The following is a 12,507-nucleotide window of genomic DNA, read 5'->3' on the forward strand; positions in this document are numbered from 1 at the left end:
CACTGGTGAAGTTTATGTGCGTTCAGTCACTTCTGGCTGTTGACTGGCTTGATTACAGCAACAGAACACTTTCTCTTCCCTCGCCTTGCCTGGTTTAGGCGCTCTAGTGTTCTTTGTGTCTGCACTGTGATGATTTGACTGCAGAAGAGGTTGGCTGAAGGCGGGCTGTTCATGCATGATTAAGAGAAGCTTCGTAACCTGGCTACTGGCTGATTTTTTTTAAGGATTGGAACTCGCAGTAGAGGAAAACGACGACTTATTTGCTGGGACAGAAGGACTTGGAAGGAGCTGGCAGCAGGAACACTAGTGCGCATGCGCCTCCCCACAACCCGAGATGATATGAGGGAGCAGCACGGAGATGATTTCGGCGCCGCTTTATCTAGAATTTGTCCGCAGTGTCTTTGAAGAGTTTCATACTGGGGTCATGGAGTGTGAGGCAGATGTGAGTACTTGAAATACTTTGTCCTTTTGTCCTTGTTTTCCACACACGGGTGAAAAGAGAACCATTGATCGAAGGAGCTCGGATCACGGTAGGGCTGATTAATGGAGTTGTGCTAAATCTTGAGCCAGTCGCATAATCCAGATATAAGGAACGGGGGACTGATGACATTCCTTTTATCTTTTACTACGAAAATCTGAGTCCTGAGAAAATACACTTGCGCACAAGCCGACTGTCTACCGTCATAACTATACCGAAAAAGTTCCTGTGAACTTGCACGCTGGTTGCGCACTGTTGTCTGTAGACGGTCAGTATTTGGAACGTGTGGGTCCTGGTTTTAAATTGTCTTTAAGTGTGGCAGAGATTAAGCTGTGAAACCACAGGAAGTAAGTGAAGTACTTAAAGGGTTAACGTGTAATTTCAATAGAGATTTAATTTTGAACTTGGTGATTTTCATTTCTTAATTCCCTAATCGAGGATGCTGACGTTCATACAAATATAACGTACAACATAATAATTTTATGCCTAACTTTCTGTTCTATTCCTTGCATCAATTTCATGGCTAATAAAAATGGCCGTTAAACGTTTCCCAGCCTTGCAGGCTGTGCAAAGTGATCAACAGTATATGAAATAGAAATTTAAGATTTTGGAAACAGGTCAGACAGTATTTTCTGTATTTTTAATTTCAAATTTCCAGCATCTGTATTGCTGTACTATATACTAAACTATACTAAGCCAAGGCCAAGAAAGTAAGACATCACAGTGGCTGCAGATATCACTGTCCTTGAAATCCTTTGCAGTTTGAACGGCATTATTTATATGCCTGACACTGCTGTGTTGAATAAGTGGCTCATGTTGATAGTCGGTGGACGGTTTCTCAAGGATAAATATGCATAGTTTTATGGGCTGCACAAAATATTCAAAGGGCTGAACATTTTTGTCCATGTTAATTTAGTTAACTTTGCATGAGATTGATATTTGTGATCACTATCACTGAATTTACTTATCTGAGGTAGTTTCGGAATAAAATTATAATTCCATTGTGGATGAACTCTTAAGTGTCATTGAAATACTTTGAAACTGGGCCAGTGTATCCAAGTAAGGCAAGTTGCTACATTTAAAGTGTTAAACATAGTGTTGAAATATATACTCTGATAGATCCAGAGATTATATTCAACAATGGTGATGATTTTTTCAAGCCACATTTATACTAGTACTTGGATCGATTCCATGTGATCTGAGGAGATTGCAAGCAAAGCATCCCTGTTTCCATTACCCTGCACCCCACTATGAACAATCTCTCCAAAATACCATTACATGTCCTTGAAATATTGCGAATAAAAGTGCACTTCTATTTTCTGCAAACCAGTGCAACTGAAGCCCTAGAAGCATTACTGGAAGGAACAGACAGAATTCATGAGATACTGGGTGAGAATAATATTGTACAGATTGATTGAGTATTGATTCAAATGTTTTCTTAAAAGTATCTCCTCTAGAGGTTAAGAACGAAAGTGCTGAAGTAGCCTTCTCCCATTTCCTGATTGCTCAAATATCTGAGCACTGAAAAAGCACACTCCGTTTTTCTTTCTGACTCCAATTTACATAGGGGCATCATCTATCATTAAGGACCCTCGCCATCCTGGACATAGCCTTTTCTCATTACTACAATCAAGGGTAAGTACAAGAGCCTGAAGACAAACACTCAATGCTTTAATAACAGATTTGCACCCTCCGCCGCAAGATTTCTGAACAGTCCATGAACACTACCTTACTCTTCCTCTTTACACTGTTTAGTTTTATTGTTACTTATTATTTTATTTTCTTGCATTGCACAAAAACAACAAATTTCAGGACATATGTCAGTGATAATAAACCTGATTCTGAATATCACCCTATCCAGACTTTGAGTGAAGGATCCTCTTATCTGAAGTTATATGTAGTTATAATTATATTTTCTGGTAGATATCTTTTTGTAAATATTGATAGTTTCTGCTATTTTTGCTAATGTTTTTTGTAAGTTTGATTTTGATGCACCTACTAAACACCCTTGCATGAAAGTGCTAATCACTCCAGCCATTTTTCTTCATCATCACCCACGCACGTAACATATGGCAGCAGGAGTGGGAGGGCCAGTCGCAAAGAGGGTCATTTAACAAGGAGAAAAGTAGGGTTGAGGTCCCAAGTTAAGAAACATCCTGAGGTGTAAAATTAAGCAGATGCCTGGGAAACAGTGGAGACCTCAGAGGAGGAAGAATTTGAGCCCAGAACCAAATTCTATGAACTCTCTCTGGAAAATCTAATCTGAGACTTTGTTTGCCCAGCAGAGGAGAGAGGATGTTTTTAGGAAGGAATACCAAAGCCTGCAGTAATGTCCTAAGATGTCATCATATCAACAAGGTAAAGATATTGCGAGCTGTCTCCTCTGGTTTGAGAGGATGGCCCAGATATGGCAATGGCCAGAGGAGGAGTGGGCCTGCCAGCTAGTACTACTAGTGGCAGGTGAAGCTCTTAAAGCCTACACTGCAATGGATGAAGAGAGGTCCACCAACTATCCTGATTTGAAGGAGTCACTGCCGACTAGAGTTGATATCAGCACAATCCTATTATCAGTGCCCCTGTTTCAGTATTCTACCACCAGTGGAGTTGCCCACTGAGATGTATCATTGTCTGAAGGGTCTGTACCGGTGATGGATTTGACCAGAGCAGAAGTGCAAGGAGGAGATTGGTGAGCCCATTGTTTTGGAGCAGTCGCTGCAGGTTCTTCCTCCCGATCCCAGAACATGCGTCTGAAAGCATGAACCAATGGATGGACACGCTGTGGCCAAACTTGCCCTGCAGTACCTCGATGTCTGCAACGGGGTGCTAACACAGCCATAATTCCAAAGCAAGAGGCTCTTAATGCCTGTGGAATTGGGAAGTGGGAGAGAAGAGGGCAAAAAATCTTTGGTAGTTGCTTCTACTTTTGTTTGCTCCCATTCTCTGCAGCCAAGTCGTAAGTCCTTTGTGTGTCCTCTTAAGAAGCCCAAATTATCAGATATGTGCTATGTATTAAGAGAATGTGATGATTGTAATGATTGTGAGGATGGTAGTGTAAAGCAAGCAGAAGGTGAGGAGAATGAGCCTATGTTTATAATAGTCATAGTTAATGGAAACTTGTTAAGGCTCTTTTAGATTCTGGTAGCTCACTGTAATTTATTAAGAAAAGCCATGTCCCTGCCTTCGGTGTTGATTACAGTCACCAAATGCCTGTGCAGTGTGTCCCTGATGACTGGAAGTCTGAGCCACTGGCAGAACTCCCTGTTGAACTGGATGGCCACAAATATTTGATGAAGGTGGGAATGCCTGTGTAACATGAGTTACTGAGGAAGGGAAATATCCTGTCATATCCCTTTGTTAATCCAGGAGTATATGGTGCTTTTTCTTATTTTGGTTTGCCTTGTGCTAAAACCAAAGCAATGGCCGGGTTACAGTATGTGCCTGACTTGGATGCCAGTCTGTGTGAGGGAGGAACCAAAAGGTCTGGAAAGTCACACCATCAATGCCACAGTGGGAAATATACTGGTTCTGCTGCCTCTGTTGAAATTTTTACAAATGAAGTATTCATGGATGATATTGTGGTGAGCATTTGGTACATAATGACAGATGAGGAAGCTCTTTAACTCAACAACGTTTTTTATTGTGCTACACACCAAAACAGACCAGGCCCATAACCCAGAGAGAGAACAGCTCAGTTTCATTTTGATGGGGGAGGTGACCATCACACACCCTGGTTGCAGTTAGGGTGACCCACAAATCCACAAGCAAATAACGGTATAACCCAAGCCAAAATGTAACAATAAATGAACTGAAACTTCCCACCATAATCCTATGAAAGCATTTTAACACAAGAACCATAAACAGAGCTGGTCATTAGAAATGCAGGGGTGGGCTGTCGACCACGCCCCCTCCCCTCCCCCCCCCAGCGCGTCACATTATTAAGGAGTCTGGGAAGGTTGATCTCTTCCATCTCGATGGCTGACTACCAGCAGAGACCAGGGCTGACAAAGGTCCTAGAACATTCCATCAGGATCAGACCTGACCAGGGTTTAGTATACCAACACTGCTACAAAATGCCAGAGTGACAGTCGGGTGGGGGGGGGGGTCCTGAGGGGTGAAATGCTGGAGCTGGAAGTCATCGAGCCTTCAAATAGTGAGTGGAGCAGTCCTATTATTATCGTCCCCAAGAAGTCATCCTGTAAGTTGAATGTCATTTCTTTTTTTTTTTGATGCTTATCCTATGCCCTGCATTGATATCCGACTAGAAAGGATTGGATGGGAAAACTACATTACTACACTGGACCTTAATAAAGGCTGCTGGCATGTTCCCCTGGATGACCAATTGCAACCCCTCACTGCCTTCCGCTCAACCCTGGATTGGTTTCAGTTCACAGTGATATCCTTTGGTCTTCATGGTGCACCACTAACCTTCCAGCAGCAGATGGACCAGGTGTTACAAGGAAGCGAGGATTGCACTGCGGCCTATCTAATTACGCGGTTATCGACAGCCAGATGTGGTCAGAGCATCTGGACCATCTACGCAGGGTCCTGGGGAACGTTAATGCTGCCGAGCTCACCATCAATCTACAAAAATGTGAGTAGGCCAAAAGGGAAACCAGATCCCTTGGATACCAGCTGGGACATGGAGGTGTTCAAGCACAGCTGGTCAGAGTGGAAGCCATCCACAACGGTCCTCAACCTCACACCAAGAAGGAAGTGAAATCATAGAAGTAATTTATTACTTCTCCTTTTGAATGATCTCATTCTGTGTGGATAGGATACCTTTCTATCGTTCATCATTGAGATGCTTCACTGAAGAGATATTTCTGCTTACTTTGGGGTGATCAGATGAAAAAGCCAGGATTTTGAGTCCAAGTTCAAGAATCACATTCAGCTACAGTGTTCTGGATTATTTGATAAAGAAACGTGCAAATCACTGTGCTTATCCTCCTGATGACCTTCAAATTACTTTTGAACTTTCACTTTATGATCAGCAGAAATCTGTATTTCTAAGAGCAACTTAGAAATGGGGGGGGGGGGTTGTTTGGGGATAGATTCAAGAAAGCCCTGAATTAGCATTGCACCTTTCTACTCTTTAAGACTTTCTAATGAAACTGTTTTAAAGTGTAGTAATTGGGATAATGAAGGAACTTAAAGTTAGTTTGCATACAATTCACTTCATAAGCAACAATATGATAATGTTGAAACCCTCCAATTTAGTGATGTTTACTGAGGCCAGCCAGCTTTCAACATATTACTGCAGGATCGTTGCCCATCTGTGAGGGCAATCAGTATCTCAGATTATACACCACATTAAGACCATGAGATATCAGAGCAGAATTAGGCCATTTGGCCCATCGAGCTTGCTCCGCCTTCTCATCATGGCCGATCCATTTTTTCTCTTAGCCCCAATCTCCTGCCTTCTCTCTGTATCCTTTCGTACCCTGACCAATCACAAATCTATCAACCTCTGCCTTAAATATATATAAAGACTTGAGCTCCATAGCTGCCTGAGGCAACAAATTCCACAGATTCACCATTCTCTGGCTAAAGCAATTTCTCCTCATCTCCATTCTAAAAGGATGCCCCTCTATTCTGAGGCTATGACCTATGGTCTTAGACTCTTCCACCACAGGAAACACCTTCTCCACATCCACTCCATCAAAACCTTTCACCATTCGATAGGTTTCAACTAGGTCAATGAATCACTTTCTTGAGCCCCCCTTTGAACTCTCTCTAGTTACAGTACATCTTTTCTAAGATAAGGGGCCCTAAACTGCTCATAATACTCCCAAGTGAGGCCTCACCAGTGCTTTATCAGGTTTCAACATTACATCCTTGCTTTTATAGTCTAGTGCTCTTGAAATGAATGCTAACATCGCATTTGCCTTCCTCACCACAGACTGAACCTCCAAGCTAACCTTTAGGGAGTCCTGCGCAAGAACTCCCAGTCCCTTTGCACCTCAGTTTTTTGTATTTTCTCTCCATTTAGAAAATAGTCAACTTTTTCATTTTTTCTACGAAAGTGCATGCTCATACACTTCCAGACACTGTATTCCATCCTACCACTTATTTGCTCATTCTCCTAATCTGGCTCCCTCCTTCTGTAGCTTCTTTACTTCCTCCAAACTACCTGCCCCTCCATCTATCTTCATATTATCTGCAAACTTTGCAACAAAGCTATCAAGTCCATCAATCACATCATTGACACATAACGTAAAAAGAATTGGTCCCAATACAGACCCCTGTGGTACACCATTAGTCACTGGCAGCCAACCAGAAAAAGCTCCTTTTATTCCCACTCTTTTCCTCCTGCCAATCAGCCACTGTTTTATCCATGCTAGAATCTTTCCTGTAATACCTTGGGCTTATAGCTTGTTAAGCAGTCTCACATATGTCACCTTGTCAAAAGCCTTTTGAAAATCCAAATACACATCAACTGATACTTCTTTGTCTATCCTGCTTGTTATTTCTTCAAAGAATTCCAAAAGATTTGTCAGACAAGATTTTCTCTTGAGGAAACCATGTTGACTAGGGCCTATTTTATAGTGTCTCCAAGTACCCGGAAACCACATCCTTAACAATCTATCCAACATCTTACCAACCACTGTGGTCAGACTAACCACAGTTAATTTCCTTTCTTCTGCCTCTCTTCCTTCTTGAAGAAAGAGAGTGACATTTGTAATTTTCCAGTCTTCCGGAACCATTCCAGAATCAAGTGATTCTTGAAAGATCATAACTGATGGCTCCACGATTTCTTCAGCCACCGCTTTCAGAACCCTAGGGTGTACACCATTTGGTCCAGTTGACCTATCTACCTTCTGACCTTTCAGATTCTCAAGAAACTTCTCCGTAGTAATGTTAACTTCACTCACTTCATGATGCTTGACACCTGGAATTTCCATCATACTGCTACTGTCTTCCACAGTGAAGACTGATACAAAATATGCACTCAGTTCATCTGCCATTTCTTTGTCCCCAATTACTACCTCGGCAGCATAGTTTTCCAGTGGTTCAATATCCACTCTCACCTCTCTTTTACACTTTATGAATCTGAAGAAATTGTTGGTATTCTCTTTAATGTTATTGGCTAGCTTATTTTCATATTCCATCTTTCCTTCTTTATCACTTTTTCAGTTGCCTTCTGTTGGTACTTAAAAGCTTCCCAATCCTCTAACTTACCACTATTTGTTGCTCTATTATTTACCCTCTCTTGCATTTTTATGTTGGCTTTGACTTCTCTTGTTAGCCATGGTTGTGTAATCTTGCCTTTGGAATACTTCTTCCTCTTTCAGATGTATGTATGCTATGCCTTCCAAATTGCTTCCAGAAATTCCAGCCATTGCTCCTCTGCCATCATCCCTGCCAGTGTTCTTTTCTAATCAATTCTGGCCAAATCCTACCTCGTGCTTCTGTAATTCCCTTTACTTCACTTATGTCTCCTGGTACCTCTGATGCATCACTCCTCCAGTACTGCATGGGAGTGTTGGCGAAGATTATCTGCATATGAGTCGTAGAAGAATTGGAGAAGTGAGTCTAAGATTCAGTGTTGAATGGAAGATAAATGGAGATGATGGTTTGGAGGTTGTGGGCAGAGCTGAATTAGCAACTGCAAATTAACCATTAAGCAGCTGTTCCTGCTAGTCTGAGGAATTTCAAAATACTGGTTTCCTTTCCATGAGCTTTACAGCACTGAAAAGCAGTCAACTGCTGAAAAGCTTGTCAGAACATCCAGCAAAATGAGATAAAAGATCAAATATGCATCGTGAACTTCAAATTCATGATTAAACTTATGCAGTCATTGTTTGTAACCAGAAGTTGTGTTTTGTTTGTTATTTGTGTACTTTAGCCTTTCAACCAATTCCCTACAGGCTATCTATCTGAGATAGCAGAAGTGATCATTGTACGGTTTATATAGTCGCTGTATACGTGGGTAAGATCTGTAAATAATCAGCAAAAAGAAAGATATGTGCAAGTTGAGAATTTTGGAATTTGTTCTTCCAGCTGAATTTTGCACTTTTTTTTCTTGAAGATCTTTTGATTCTACTGTATGTGAAAATCAAAATCAGTCTAACAAAAGATTTTTGAAGTGAAGTATCAACTCTGCCTGTCTTCCCAATGATGCAGTTTTATTTTAGCTTGAATTTGACTGTTGGCATTTCACTGTTTTATTACACATAGTTATTCTATCTTATTATTTTATTGTTTTTTATTTTTCTGCTTTGAATATCAAGAAACCGTCTTATTTAGTTTTTTTTTGTATCAAGCCTGAACTTTGCCACTCATTGACATTTTCAAGATGGATGAAATCAATTTGTTGTGGGACATAATTTGGAGGAGTCAAGTGGGTGGGCTTGATTTGCATTGTTAAGCATGGCAATAACATTTCTGTCTGAGTTTGTGGAATTCTTGAAATTAGTGATGTTGATACTTATTTAGTTACCTTGTATTCTTACCTCTTGTATCTTAACAAAATTTAGCCCATTAACTTAAAGTGGGTTTAACATCTCTTTTGAAAGGGTGGTAAGACATTTCAGAGCAAGGTATTAATTGCATTTTGCTCTGGTATAAGATCTAAAGTGAAGAGTTTAGCCTTTCAAAGTTGCTGTACCTAGAATGACACCTTGTTGACTACACCAGGTCCTTTCTGTGCAGGGCTTACGCATTCTCCTTCCTGGGTTTTCTCTGGAAACTGATTTCCCCTCCCACATTCCAAAGACATGCAACCTTGTAGGTTATTAGCTGGTGTACAAGTGAGTGGTAGATTCAAGGGAGGGTTGATGGAAATATGTGGAGAGTCAAAAAAAAATAGGATTAATGTAATACTAGGGAGGGTAGCCAGTGGACCTTATGCCCTGGTGAGATAGGGGTATGTAAAGTCAGCTCTGGCAGATTGGGCGATTGAGATCTACAGCGAGATCCAACGGTCAGGAAGGCAGTTCTACAACACTTCATGGAGATCGAAGGGCATGACCAGGCACAGAAGAAGTCATGGACGTCCACTGCAACCAAAGAAGGTCCCAGTTGTGACAGTTAGTTGAATCATTGGACTCAGACTTCCAAAGTGGAGAGAATGGAATTGTGCCAGTGCAACGGCTGTTCCACGTTAAAATTCTCCCCCATAGCTTTCCTGTCATCTTCAGATACAGCGAACAACCACCAGTAGTAGTCAATCACTTGAGTCAAATATCATGTTCTCATAAAGGGTGGGTGTTCAGGTGGCTGTAGAGGCATATCTGACATCCACATGTTCTGGTGCTGATTCCCTTAATGAAGAACACTGGCGTGAGACTTTGTTTCATATGGGGAGGCTGACCCATAGGCAGCCAGCACACAATCCTTGACAGATTTGGGTCAGGCTCCAGTTCCATGGCTTGCAAGATGACTGGGGACCCTTCACTGCTACAGCATTCCTCTGCCTTCACTGCTGTTGTAATGTGCCATCTCCTTCTGCCAGCTCCACTGTTGAGGTCTTGGTTGTATCGTTCTTTCTCTGCACCCTCCGCTTTGACCTTACCACCAAGGGTGAGCCTACCAGGAGCGAAAGCGCTCTTAGGATTTCAGGAACTCTCAAGCCTCTCCGCCACAGCAAGGTGACAGTTCTCAGAGAAGTCTGGGATTAATATAGGATTAGTGTTAGTGTGTGGTGGTGAGTGCAAAATTATTGGAACAATGAACCTGTTTCTATGCTGTATCTCTTTTTGACCCTGGTGTAATTTAGAAACTAATTTGCCCAGTTTGGAACTGTACAGGAGGTCTCTGCATATTTTCTTCAGCTGAGTTAAAGATCTGTTGCAGCATTTGAAACAGAGTGGTTGTAGTGAGTGACTTCAAACTCCCCAATGTTGACTGCATCTCTCTTCGTGGCAGAGGGGATGCAGGCCATGTTAGACCTTACAATTGGTACTGTGCCTGCCTAGCTAATTAGTGTTTCGCTGGGAGAGTGGGAGAAGTGATCCTAATTGTTGAAAACATAAAAGTTAGGGATAAGGATAAGACTGCTGCTTTGGGAAAGAATGCACCAATTGGGAAGCGGTAATAACAACAGTATTAGAAAGGAGCTGGATAGAGTTCATTGGGAGCAAATGTTATTGCGTAAATCCAGATGTGACATGTGGAAGCTGTTTAAAGGCTGGCAAATGTATCCTTTCTGTCAGTGGAAGTGGGCAAGGTACAAAAGGAGTACTTCACATTGCTGTTCAGAGATGGAGGTGGAGGATAGTGAGATCAGGGAGAGTATGCTGAAATCCTAGAGCTTGTTGTTATCAAGAAGGGAGTGGCTTTGGAGCTCTTGAACATTGAGGTGGATGTTCCCAGGGCTTGATGGAATCTAGCCCAGGTTATTGAGAGAGGAAAGATGAGAGATTGCTGAATCCTTAACGGAGATTTTTATATCCTCTTCCAGAGGTGAGTTTCCCAAGGTTTGGAGAATAGCCAATGTTCATTTGTTTAAGAAGGGTAATGAAGACAAATAGGAAGTTGTAGATCAACAAACCCTGAATCAGTGGTAGAGAAATTACTGGATTTACTTGCGTATGGAAAACCATAGACTTGCTGGGGATAGTCAACATGGCTTTATGTGGGGAAAGGCATGTTTTACAAATTTGATTGTAAGCTTTTTTGAGCAAGTGACAAAGATGATTGAGGGTAGGGCAGTGGATATTGTGTATATGAACTTGAGTAAAACATTTGACAAGATCTCTAGTGGTAGGCTAATCCGGAAAATTAAGGCACAGGGGATCCATGGATTCAAAATTGGCTTGACCATGGAAGAGAGGATAGTGTGGATGGATGTTATTCTGACTGGAGGTACTGAATGGTGATTTTCTGCAAGGATCAGTGTCTGTTATTTCTGATTTTTTTACATGTATGATTTAGATAAAACTATAGATGGGCTGATAGTAAATTTGTGGACCATGCAAAAACTAATGAATTTTGGATACAGAGGAAAGTTTTTAAGATTCAGCAGGATACAGACCAATTGGAATTATGGGCAGAGAAAATGGCAGGAGTTTAATCTGGAGAAGTATGCATTATTGCTCTTTGGAAGGTCAAATACAAGAGGAGAATATACGATAGGGCGCTAAGAAGCATTGATGTGTAGATGAATCTTGGGATGCAAGTTCGTAGCTCACTAAAAGTGGCAACACGGGTATATAAGGTGTTAAAGTGTATGGCATACTTGTCATTGGTCAAGATTTTGAATATAAAATTCAGGAAGCCTTGTGCAGCTGTATCAAAGATAAGGTCATCATTGGAGTACTGTGTGCAGTTCTGTTCAGGTAGGATGTGGAAGATTTTGAGGCAGTGCAAAGGAAGTTCACAGGGATGTTTCCTTGGTAGTATTAAGCATAAGGAGATTGAATTGACCTTATTTCTTACATCTTTCACATACGTGAGGAGTAAAAATCTTTACGTTGCATCTGTCTAAATGTGCAATAGAACAGTCAATGTAATATAGGTTACACTCAAATCAGTGTGAGACAAGCCTAATTTGTTTTCTATGGAACGTCAGAGTATAAGGAGTGACCTGATTGAAGCGTATAAAACCATGAGAGGCATGGATAGGGTAGATGGTCTTTTTTCCCAGGTGGAAGTGTTGAATATGAGAGGGCATAGTTTTACAGTGAGGGGAGGGAACACTTAAAGGCAATTTATGAGACAAGTATTTTTTCCACACAGTTGTAGATGCCTGGAAGACTCTTCAAAGGGAAGTGGTGAAAGAAGATACAGTAATAATATGTAACAGGCATTTAGACAGGTGGAGAATGAGCAATGTAGAATATGTGAAGGCAGGAAAAAAAAATTGGCATCTTAAGTGGCAGAGACATCATGGACCAAGGAGCCTATTTCTGTGCTTGTACTGTTCTGTTAAGCAGATTTTCTTTTGTTAATAACAACTTACATTTTTATTATTTAGGGCCCTGGCAACATAAGATACAAAAAACTAGACTTTAAAGAACATGGGTCTCAAGGGTTGTAGCATTACAGTCTATGGGAATAGAGAGAAACTAGGGAAAGGTGCAGCTACA

The 12,507-nt window shown here is 41.4% G+C and overlaps 1 protein-coding gene across 5 annotated transcripts in view; it reads left to right on the forward strand.

Moving 5' to 3' along the window:
• The first annotated feature begins 203 nt into the window (after positions 1–203).
• st3gal3a (ST3 beta-galactoside alpha-2,3-sialyltransferase 3a) overlaps positions 204–12,507 on the forward strand; it is a 556,478-nt gene continuing 544,174 nt past the window's right edge. For 2 of the 5 annotated variants that reach the window (XM_072273561.1, XM_072273559.1), the window contains exon 1: positions 207–442. The gene's annotated coding sequence lies outside the window, so the exon portion shown is untranslated. Of the gene's footprint in view, positions 443–12,507 lie in introns of all 5 variants that reach the window. The other 3 variants (XM_072273563.1, XM_072273562.1, XM_072273557.1) reach the window with 3 other exon arrangements.

Source organism: Mobula birostris, chromosome 12, assembly GCF_030028105.1.
Source record: "Mobula birostris isolate sMobBir1 chromosome 12, sMobBir1.hap1, whole genome shotgun sequence".
NCBI lineage: Eukaryota > Metazoa > Chordata > Chondrichthyes > Myliobatiformes > Myliobatidae > Mobula > Mobula birostris.